Raw genomic sequence first — 10,461 nt, forward strand, 5'->3', positions numbered from 1 at the left:
TGAGAGTGTAAACTTATGTATATAAGTGTGTATGTGTGTGAGAGAATATGTGTAATATGTGTGTGTGTGTGTGTCTGTGTGTAAATGTATGTGTTAGCTTGAGTGCATGAGTGTGTGTGTTTGTGCATGACTTTGTGTGAGTGTGACTGTGTTAGTGTTTGTGTGTGTGTGTGAGTGAGTTTATATTTAAATGAACTGTCCCATTAAGCCTGATTAGTGGAGGTGTTGAATGCCGCTGTATAGTGAATAAAAGCTTTAATATAAGCTTTTTAAAGGCATACGTCTTAAATTCAGGCCTCAATATTTTTGTTGTGTGTATGTGTGTGTGTGTGTGTGTTTGTGGACTGTCCCGCTGATATGCTGTTTTGACATGAGTGAAAGTGTTGATAGCTGTGTGTCATGTAAACAGGTGTTGAATTACTCCTGATTTTACAGCAGAACACACTGAGACCTGCAGCGTCACTCAACCAATGCAGATACAGCAGATACAGCTCAGGAAGATCTTCATTGGGCTCTAAGTGCCTTAAGATTCACCATCACGACAGCAGGACGCTGACATTTACTTCACTATCTGCCACTATCTGACAAACTGTTGGAAAGCTCTGACATCTGATCTTCTCGATACATGTTTTACTGCTGTTTTTATTTCTATTGTTATGCATGAAGAGTAAAACCCATTTACTGTCCCCCTACATACTGTGGGAGCATTTACAGTTACATTTATATAAACCATAGTATTATAGTCTAAACATAAAGCAATCATTACACACTATAAATCATCTGAAAGCTTCATATGTCTAGTTTCCATATCTGGGTTACTGATAGATGTTACTGAGCAATGGTTATTTATTAATGTGACACAAGGAGACTCATCAGAGTAGTAAAGCATTACTTTGCTACAGCAATCCACATGTCAACAGTTTTAAATGTTTTTTAGAGGCTAAAATCATATCAAACACCATCAAACTGCTCATACTGCTGTAGAATTGAAGCTGACCACGATGACGACGATGACGAAGACTATAGTGTTTGAGTCCAAGGAAGAGCAATTCCAGAAATCAGGTAAGACAAAAATAATCCAAAAAATAAAGTGAACGAGTGAATAACAGGGTGAGAATGTGGTAAAATCTGAAGTAAGCAGGTGGGCGGGTCAGTCGATAAAATTGGTTGGGTTTAGGGAAGGAGGAGGGTGGGTCAGTCGATTGGTCGGTTGTCCAGTCAGTCATTTGGTCAGTCAGACAGACGGCTGGTCGACAGCTGCCTCTGGTGGGTTTACATGACAACAGCGGGTGCAAACATCACTCGCGAGAGACATTTGAAATATGAAAAAGCGCACACAGCCGCCTCTGGTGGGTTTGCAAAAACAAAAACTGCAAAAATACGCACCTCCCGGGATGCATTTCACGGTCTCCAGAAACGTCCACGGGACTACGTTTTCAGCATGAGTTGGATATTAAGCAGACAGTCTACTAATATTCAAAATAAAGTGTTACCGAAGACAGAAACTCGTAAAGCTTTGAAAGTATTTAAGAGTGAGAAATAATGATGATCATTTTGGACTGAAGTCTCCCATTAACAGTGGCCTCCTACTGATCATAGAAGAAATGTGGCATGAAAATAGATATGAAAAAACTCCAGTGTTTGCTCTTTTTTCCTTCTCTCCCCAATAAATATTGGAATCGGAATTGAGTATCGATGTGACCTGGATTGGCTGAAGCAAGCGTTTACGCAGTAATGAAGCGTCAGGGGATGTTTGAAGTGTTTGAGAAATCATCAACGTCAACAGAAGAATCTCTTCTGCAGTGTGCTGCTTTACTCATCCTCCAGTATAACCAGTATCAATTACTAATGCTTGAACACAAAAGAAGATGTTTGAGGAATGTTGGCAACACTTCGGCTTCTTTTGAGCGTCACTGGAAAACACTTTAAAAATGTCACTCAACTACCGCATACACTTAAAGCAAACAAACAAACAAACAAAAGAAGGACTTACTCGGAAACAATTGCTAGAAGATTCCTAATTAATCCTCATGTATCTGATCTTTATTAAACAAATGCAGACTGAGCAAGAGCAGCTTAACACAGATAAACAAATCAATAAATCAACAACACTTCAGCATGAAGATCAGAGGGAGAAACTCAAGAAACGGCACTGAATTAAGGTCAAATGTGTGTGTGTAGACTGCTCGTACTGTGTTTTCCCATGAAACTGCTTATCTTTATGTACAGTTTACTGTAATGCCTCAAACATGATCTGAGATTATCAGCATTCTGCATGCTTCACTAATAACATCTCCAGCATCTGAACACATGATCAATCGATTTAGAGATGCACCGGCCGGCCAAACCTCTGAAACAGACCGGTTATTGTTTAAAATGTTGTTGGTTTCAGTTCCACTGATCGATGTCCAGATTTTAAGGATGTAATTATTCATATAAGTCACAGTTCAATATGTAGCATGGTTTTGGGGTTGCGTTTCAATAGGGGTACAGTACAACAGGAACACAACAAATCATCTCCAGTGCTTGCTTTTCCTGTGTATTTTGAACAGAAGGGCTCTGACACAATCAGCTACAGATCTGACGAGCTGCTCGTGATGCAGAAGCACACAATAAACACAAATAATGACAAATAAAACTTTATAATCAGGAAACTGTCGAAGATCAAGCCAGCGGAGGCTCAATGTGGATGCGTACCCCTGTCTGCATTTCTGGAGAGCGTGAATTATGCACCCAGAGATACATATGGCTGCATTTTGTCTTTAAAACAAACGCTATGGAGTGGTATGACACCACCGACGGCTTCTGTCCATCTGTTCAGTGCCAGCAGCTGACAGCTTACCTGCGTATGGATGGCTACCAGTTTGCACTGCAGCTTGGCTTGTATGTCGATGGACTTGGGATGCAGAGTAAACAGGAGTCCGCTTTGAGTCCGGCGAAGAACAGTTCCTGAAGCCAAGTAAAGCAGAAGCAAAAAATGTCAATAAAATAAATAAACAACAGGTTTAAAATGTGGTGAAATCTCACAACCGCGGCAGCATGTCTATGTCTACATTCCCTTTGAAAACACTATCGGTTGGTTTTAGGGAAGGGGGAGGGTGGTTCAGTTGCTCAGTCAAGCTGGCATGGGGTGCGTTTCCCAAACAACGATGTAACGACATGAACTATCACACGATGATGCATTGTTTAGTAAAAGAACGATGTAGTGAGGAGTGTTTCCCAAAACCCAGAGTTGCTTTGTCCCATCATTTAAACCACATTAATTATAATGTAAAACGTCCATAATGACAGTCTAAACAGTAGCAACTTCTTACGAGAAAAAAATTATGTGCAAACTATATTGTTTTACATATACACATATTTATTTATTTATTTCTATATTTATTTATTTATTTATTTATGTTTTAATCCAATTTTAGGCTAGTTTTGGTAAAAACATGCACTCTCCATTTTAACTGAAGTATATATAAATATTATAAATAATCTCATAAATAAATCATAGAAATTGTTAATGCTTGTAATTTACAGTAGGCTATTTATTAAGACATGAAAATAATCCTACTTAATACAAAATTATGAATAATATTATAGTAATTTATCATTATTAATTTATAATCATTATTATTGTTATGATGAAAGTAGGCTGCTGAGAAAGCTACTATAAATTAAAAGCATTAGCGTATGCTATGTATTTTGTATTCACAAGCTTTGGAGACGTAACGTAATTTCCGCTTTTAAATAATAGGTCAGCTATAGCTTTCGTCATGAGCCACGGCTGCGTTCAAACTGGCATAAATGTTTTCAAAGTGCACTATGAAGGGAACGCAATTGTCAATATGAGGATCGCTAAAACTGAACTGTAAAAATACGTTTAAAGCAAATGACACAGATGACTTCAATGCTTGCTTTTTAAAAACATTCCCTGTTTGAATGTTGGAACGTTCGAAAAGATTAGGGCATAGGGAGGATGAGGAAAAACTGTGAATAGAACACAGCCAGGAACTATGTTTCTAACTACAGCTCCAGAGGTGTAGTTGCAAGTGCACACGTTTGTGAAGCAGTTTGCGAACGATGGATTTGGGAAATGTCAAATCAATGAACTGTGTTTGTAATGACAGAACTTGCAAACTTAGTTTGCTAATGATGGTTTTCGGAAAATGGTGGATTTAGGAAAGAAGAGAACACGCAAGAGCAATTTGAGATCATCAAAAGTGCGAGCAGACGTACCTGTGGTTACACATTCTGCTGTCCACAGAAATGTAGACTTGAGTCTGTATCCTCAATTAGCCTGTGTTGGATTGAGCCCAATCCTCTCCTAAAACAACAAACAGACAGTAATTGCACACAGATTCTGTAAGCTGAACTGAAATCTCAGTGGATGTGGATGTGTTTGTTAAACTGTGAATAAAATAAAACAATTAAATCATGAAAAGCCAGATGAGGTGAACAGTTCAGACTGACTACTGTAATATCAGCTTCAGTTAAGAGATACATAACATCAACAAATATATACAAGGTAAAACATATTTATTCCAGTGGGGCTACTAGAAGAAGTTCTAAAAAACAACCATCTTAACATTCTGTTAAATATATATACATACATACATACATACATATATATATATATATATATATATATATATATATATATATATATATATATATATATACATATATATATACATATACATATACATATATATATATATATATATATATATATATATATATACATATATATATATATATATATACATATATATATATATATATATATATATATATATATATATATATATATATATATATATATATATATATATATATTGTAACGCCGGGGAGTGACACCACAACAGAAGGTAGGATCCAATGTGCAGGTTTATTCACAGTCAGGCAAGCAGTGGTCAATACGGGAGCAAACAGGTGTGTGAGGACAATCCAGAATCATAGTCAGTTAACAAGCAAGAGGTCGAAAGGCAGGCGGCAGACAAGGAAAACTAAATAAACAAGGCTAGGTTCAAAACAGGAAAACAAGACAAGGAAAACGCGTTGTAATGCTACTATACAGTGAACAAGACTCGGCCATGTGAATGAGTGTGTGTGCTGCTTAAATACTGTGTGTAATCAGTCTCTGTAACAGGTTTCAGCTGGTGATGTAATCAGGAAGATGAGTGACCAGGCGTGCGTGATTGGGAGAAGTGCATGTATGAAAATGTAGTCTTGGGGAATGCGGAAGTGAAGTGAATGATGATGGAGGAAACCAGCGATCTCCAGTGAATGATCGCTGGTTATCGTAACATATATATATATATATATATATATATATATATATATATATATATATATATATTTATTTATTTATTTATTTATTTATTTTACAATCTGAACATTTTTTCAAAAATAGAATATTAAATATGGAGCATTAAGATTTAACAAAACATTAAATATCTAAATGTAAATACACATTGTGAGTCACAAATATGCTGACATTTTCACCATTTATTAAAATAAATTGAATATATATTATGTTTAAACAAATGATAATGGTAATACATCCTATACCAGTATATATCCTAAACAAGTTTTTACAATTTAAAAGTGCTGTTTTATGAATGAAATAATAATATATTTATTTATTTAATAAAGTACATTATTATTATTATTATTATTATTGTTGTTTTAGTTTTTTATGAAACACTACATTACTAATATTATGATAATAACTGTTTATTAGCATCAATATATTATAAATATGTCATAATATTAGGATATTATTATTATTATATATTATTCAGATTATTATTAACATTGTATTATTAAATATTAATATTTATTTTTTTATTACTATTATTATTAAGATATGAACTGTTTATTAGATGGTATTAAGATGTATTATTAACAATATAATTCCAAAAATTATTGGAATTTATTGTCATCATTAAGATATTAACTGATCATTAGCATCACTATATTAAGGTTTATCATTATTAAGCTAATATTATTCAATATTATTACATGCATCCATTCTTTTCAGATTAGTCCCTTTATTAATCAGGGATCGCCACAGCTGAATGAACTGCCAACAGTTTCAGCTAATGTTTTACACAGCAGCTGCCCTTCCAGCTGCACCCGATAACTAGAAAACATCCATACACAGGCATTCATCCACACACACGCACGCACGCACGCACACACACTACAGCCAGTTTAGTTGATCAGTTCCCCTATAGCGCATGTGTTTGGACTGTGGGGGAAACCGGAGCACCTGGAGGAAACCCACGCCAACACGGGGAGAACATGCAAACTCCACATGGACTCCACACCAACTGACCCAGCCGAGACTCAAACTAGTGACCTTCTTGCTGTGAGGCCACAGTGTTAACCACAATGCCACCATAATTATTATTAGTATATTATTATTATGATATGAACTGTTTATTAGCACTAATAAAGTTTGACCTTATTCTACATCCCTATTCAAACCCAAACTCAACTACTCGCGCACTGACTATACGAGCAGCAGATGAGTGTGTTATTGAGCTGAAGTCGTATGGTTTGTATAGATGTTTTCAGCACTGATGTTTAAATGACATGTTGGACTTGAATAACTGGCAATCGTCAACTCTGTGTGTAAACTAGGTGAAGTAGATAGTTAAGTAATGAATGTGAAGGTTATGTTGGGTGTGTCTGATACGTGTGTGGATCAGTTCCAGCTGAAACACTTGTTCACTTAATAGAGCATAAGTGAAGAGTAACGCCCTTAGACAGACAGACAGACAGACACATAACGCACTTAAAAACACACATGACCTGAACAAATGATTCAAATCTTTTCAATTTGTTATGGAGAAATAAACGATTTTATTTTAATCCTCCATGATGAATTTGTATTGAGTGTGTTTTATATTTCCATAAATCTCTGATGTTCATTAAAGCATATAAATAACCTGGAGCATGGCGGAGCTTTTCACTAAACATTTGAATTAAAAGCATGTGATATTGTGCACATGTTTGTGTTGTTATTGTTATAAATACAGCCAGAAGTGCATTTTACTATGATGTTGTGTATTATACATGCTCTAAAACACATGACCTTAATAAATAAAGCCATTGTTAATTATTTTATATTATTTCAGTATTTATAATTTGTTTTTCATCTTCAGTATAGAGAAATCTTTTTTTTCCTCCCCAAAATCAAATTTGCTAATGAGTGTTTTATTGTTTTCATAATGTTAATTAACTGATAAATATTTTCTTTTTTTAATAAACACAAATTGATGTAATAAAATGCATTAAATATATAATCAAATAAACAGGTGCATGGTAGAGCTCTTAAATAAACATTTGTATCAAAATCATGTAATATTGACAATTTGGAGAAACTTAGTAAGACAATCATTTAATCTTGTGCACGTTTGTGTTATAAACACTCTAAGAAGTGTATTTTACAACGATTATATGTTTTATACATTCTCTAAAACACATGACCTAATTTATAAAGTCATTTTTATTTATTTCATATTGTTTAAATATTATAAATATTTTACTTCGGCAAAGAAAAATCTTTCCATTTTTTTTATTTATTTGAAATGAGTGTGTCTTATTTTCATAATGCTGTCCATAATAATAATAATAATAATAATAATAATAATAACGATAATAATAATAATATTAACAACAACAACAATAATATAATAGCAACAATAATAAAACAACAACATAATAATGTTAATAACAATAATAATACATAATAAATATACAAATAATGACATAATATTAATAATATTAATAATATACAATATATATATATATATATATATATATATATATATATATATATATACATATATATATATACATATATATACATATATATATATATATATATATATACATATATATATATATATATACATATATATATATATATATATATATATACATATATATATATATATATATATATATATATATATATATATATATATATATATACATATATATATATATATATGTTATTATTTTAAAAATTAATTAGTAATGAGGGTCTTTAATATATGCTTTAATCAAACTAATTATTTTAAAAAGGTATGTCAAATAAACTGGTGTATAGAGGTTTGAAATGATAATTTGAATTAAAATCATGTAATATTGTGCACATTTTTGTGTTGTTATTGTTATAAAAACTTTCAGAGATGCATTTTACTATGATTATAAGTTTTATGCATACTCTAAAACACATAACCTTAATACATAATCTAATTTTATTGATATATTATTTCAATATTATATAATACATATTTCAACTTCGGCATGGAGAAATACTTAATAATTGAAATTTAGAGAATTTTATAATAATTTAGATATAACAATAGAGACATTTAATAATATCATTAATAATAATAATAAAATAATGACAATAATAATAAAACAACAACAACATACAATTATTAAACACATACGTGTCAAATAAACTGGTGTACAGAGGCTTTATATAATTATCTGTATTGAATTCATTCAATAATGTGCACAATTTTGTGTTGTTATTGTTATAAACACTTTCAGAAGTGCATTTTACTATCATTATATGATTTATTTAGCTCAAAAACACATGAACTTAATAAATGAAGTCATTTTAATTTATTTCATATTATTGAAGTATTTTATCAAGTGTATTTGTTCCAAAGATTTATTTTCTAATGACTGTGTCTTATTATATTCCTAACTTTGTCCATAATTGATTATATATATATATATATATATATATATATATATATATATATATATATATATATATATATATATATATATTCATATATTTATTTTCTTTTTTTAATAAACTCAAATTGATGCAATCAAACAAATTAATAAAATGCATATATGGCAAATAAACTGGTGCACTGAGATGTTAAATGCAAATTTGTATAAATATTGCGCACATTTTGTATTATTATTGTTGTAATAAATACGAGCTCATCCACACATCTATAATTAGAGGAGCTGAATTTCACGCTCAGTGATCTGACTGAAACTGCTATCTCTTCATCAGATGTTTCTGCTCATCACTACAAGGAAGTGTTTTCTTTTTTTGTGTTTGTGTGTGTGAGAGAAATCTTGTGAATGTTGATTTCCTGAACACGAGTACAGTAAAGCTCACACCCTCTATTGTTCATGTTTGATTTATGTACTGCGCACAGAATAATACAGAACTGTAAACACTTTGCACATACTTAAGAGCACTTAACCCTCCTCAGATCTGTCTTCACTGACGGACGCTTCATTATTACACACAACAGCACTGAAATCTGAACTCCACACGGTCATTTACATAGTTTCTCAACACCATCACGCTTTATATATTTTATCAAATATAGTATTATAGAGTATAATGTAATACAATATGTTCTATGATATTATATGATATAATATTAATACACCAGGCAAATTCTGACTTAAACTTACTTTAAGGATGCAAATGCAGAATAAACAAATCTATGAACAAAACAAAACCAAAAGCAAACACACAAACGCCACAGGAGGAAATACAACACAACAGACGGACACAAAATGCCAAATACAGTCAGAATTACTCACCCCCTGTTCATTTTTCCCCAATTTCTGTGTAACAGAGCAGATTTCTCCAGCACAGTTCTAATCATAATAGTTTTAATAACTCATCTCTAATACCTGATTTATTTCCTCTTTGTCATGATGACAGTAAATAATATTAGACTAGATATTCTTCAAGACACTTCTATACAGCTTAAAGTGACATGTAAAGGCTTCACTAGGGTAATTAGGGTAAAGTTAGGGTAATTAGGCAAGTCATTGTATAACAGTGGTTTGTTCTGGAGACTATCCAACACTAATATTGCTGAAGGGGCCAATAATATTGAGCTTGAAAAGGCTTTAAAATAATTAAAAATGGCTTTTTTTCTAGCCGAAATAAAACAAATAAGACTTTCTCCAGAAGAACAAATATTAGAGGAAACACTGTGAACATTTCCTGAATCTGTTCATCTGTTCATTTGGGAAATATAAAAAAAAAATAAAATAAATAAAAGGGGGGCTAATAATTCTGACTTCAGCTGTATGTGAAAGGAGAACAATTAAACTCATTTAGATCATAAGACGAGGGCTGTGGACCGTAAATAACCATAGTAACTGACAGCATAACTAAGAGCATAAGAAGAGAAACAGAAGTAAACAGAAATAAATAAACACAGGGTGTGGACGTGACAGCCGCCTTAAACTATTTACTAACCGAAATGCACAAAAAGAATAGCCTAAAATTAAGTGTATTTGCTGGGTTTCTGGCATTTTTGTTCCATAAATTAAATTCTGCAAAAGAAAGCATAGTTACTCTGGAGATAAAATGAGAAACAGATCAAGTCAAGTTCAGTAGTCAAGTTACAGCTCATATTGCAGTATGACAGCTCATAATACAGTAAAATACAGCTC

At 32.2% G+C, this 10,461-nt stretch overlaps 3 protein-coding genes across 4 annotated transcripts in view; all 3 read right to left on the minus strand.

Moving 5' to 3' along the window:
* alpk1 (alpha kinase 1) overlaps positions 1-10,461 on the minus strand; it is an 859,869-nt gene that overhangs the window by 632,626 nt on the left and 216,782 nt on the right. The gene's annotated exons all lie outside the window — the stretch shown is intronic.
* drap1 (DR1-associated protein 1 (negative cofactor 2 alpha)) overlaps positions 1-10,461 on the minus strand; it is a 660,385-nt gene that overhangs the window by 228,216 nt on the left and 421,708 nt on the right. The window lies entirely within an intron of this gene.
* LOC147835856 (uncharacterized) overlaps positions 1-10,461 on the minus strand; it is a 163,282-nt gene that overhangs the window by 37,110 nt on the left and 115,711 nt on the right. For both annotated transcript variants that reach the window (XM_087260538.1, XM_087260537.1), the window contains exons 3-4: positions 4,228-4,315; positions 2,843-2,949 (exon numbers count right to left, since the gene is read on the minus strand). The gene's annotated coding sequence lies outside the window, so the exon portion shown is untranslated. The remainder of the gene's footprint in view (positions 1-2,842; positions 2,950-4,227; positions 4,316-10,461) is intronic.

The sequence above is a fragment of the Danio rerio genome, chromosome 7 (assembly GCF_052040795.2).
Source record: "Danio rerio strain M-AB ecotype USA chromosome 7, GRCz13ab, whole genome shotgun sequence".
Taxonomy (NCBI): domain Eukaryota; kingdom Metazoa; phylum Chordata; class Actinopteri; order Cypriniformes; family Danionidae; genus Danio; species Danio rerio.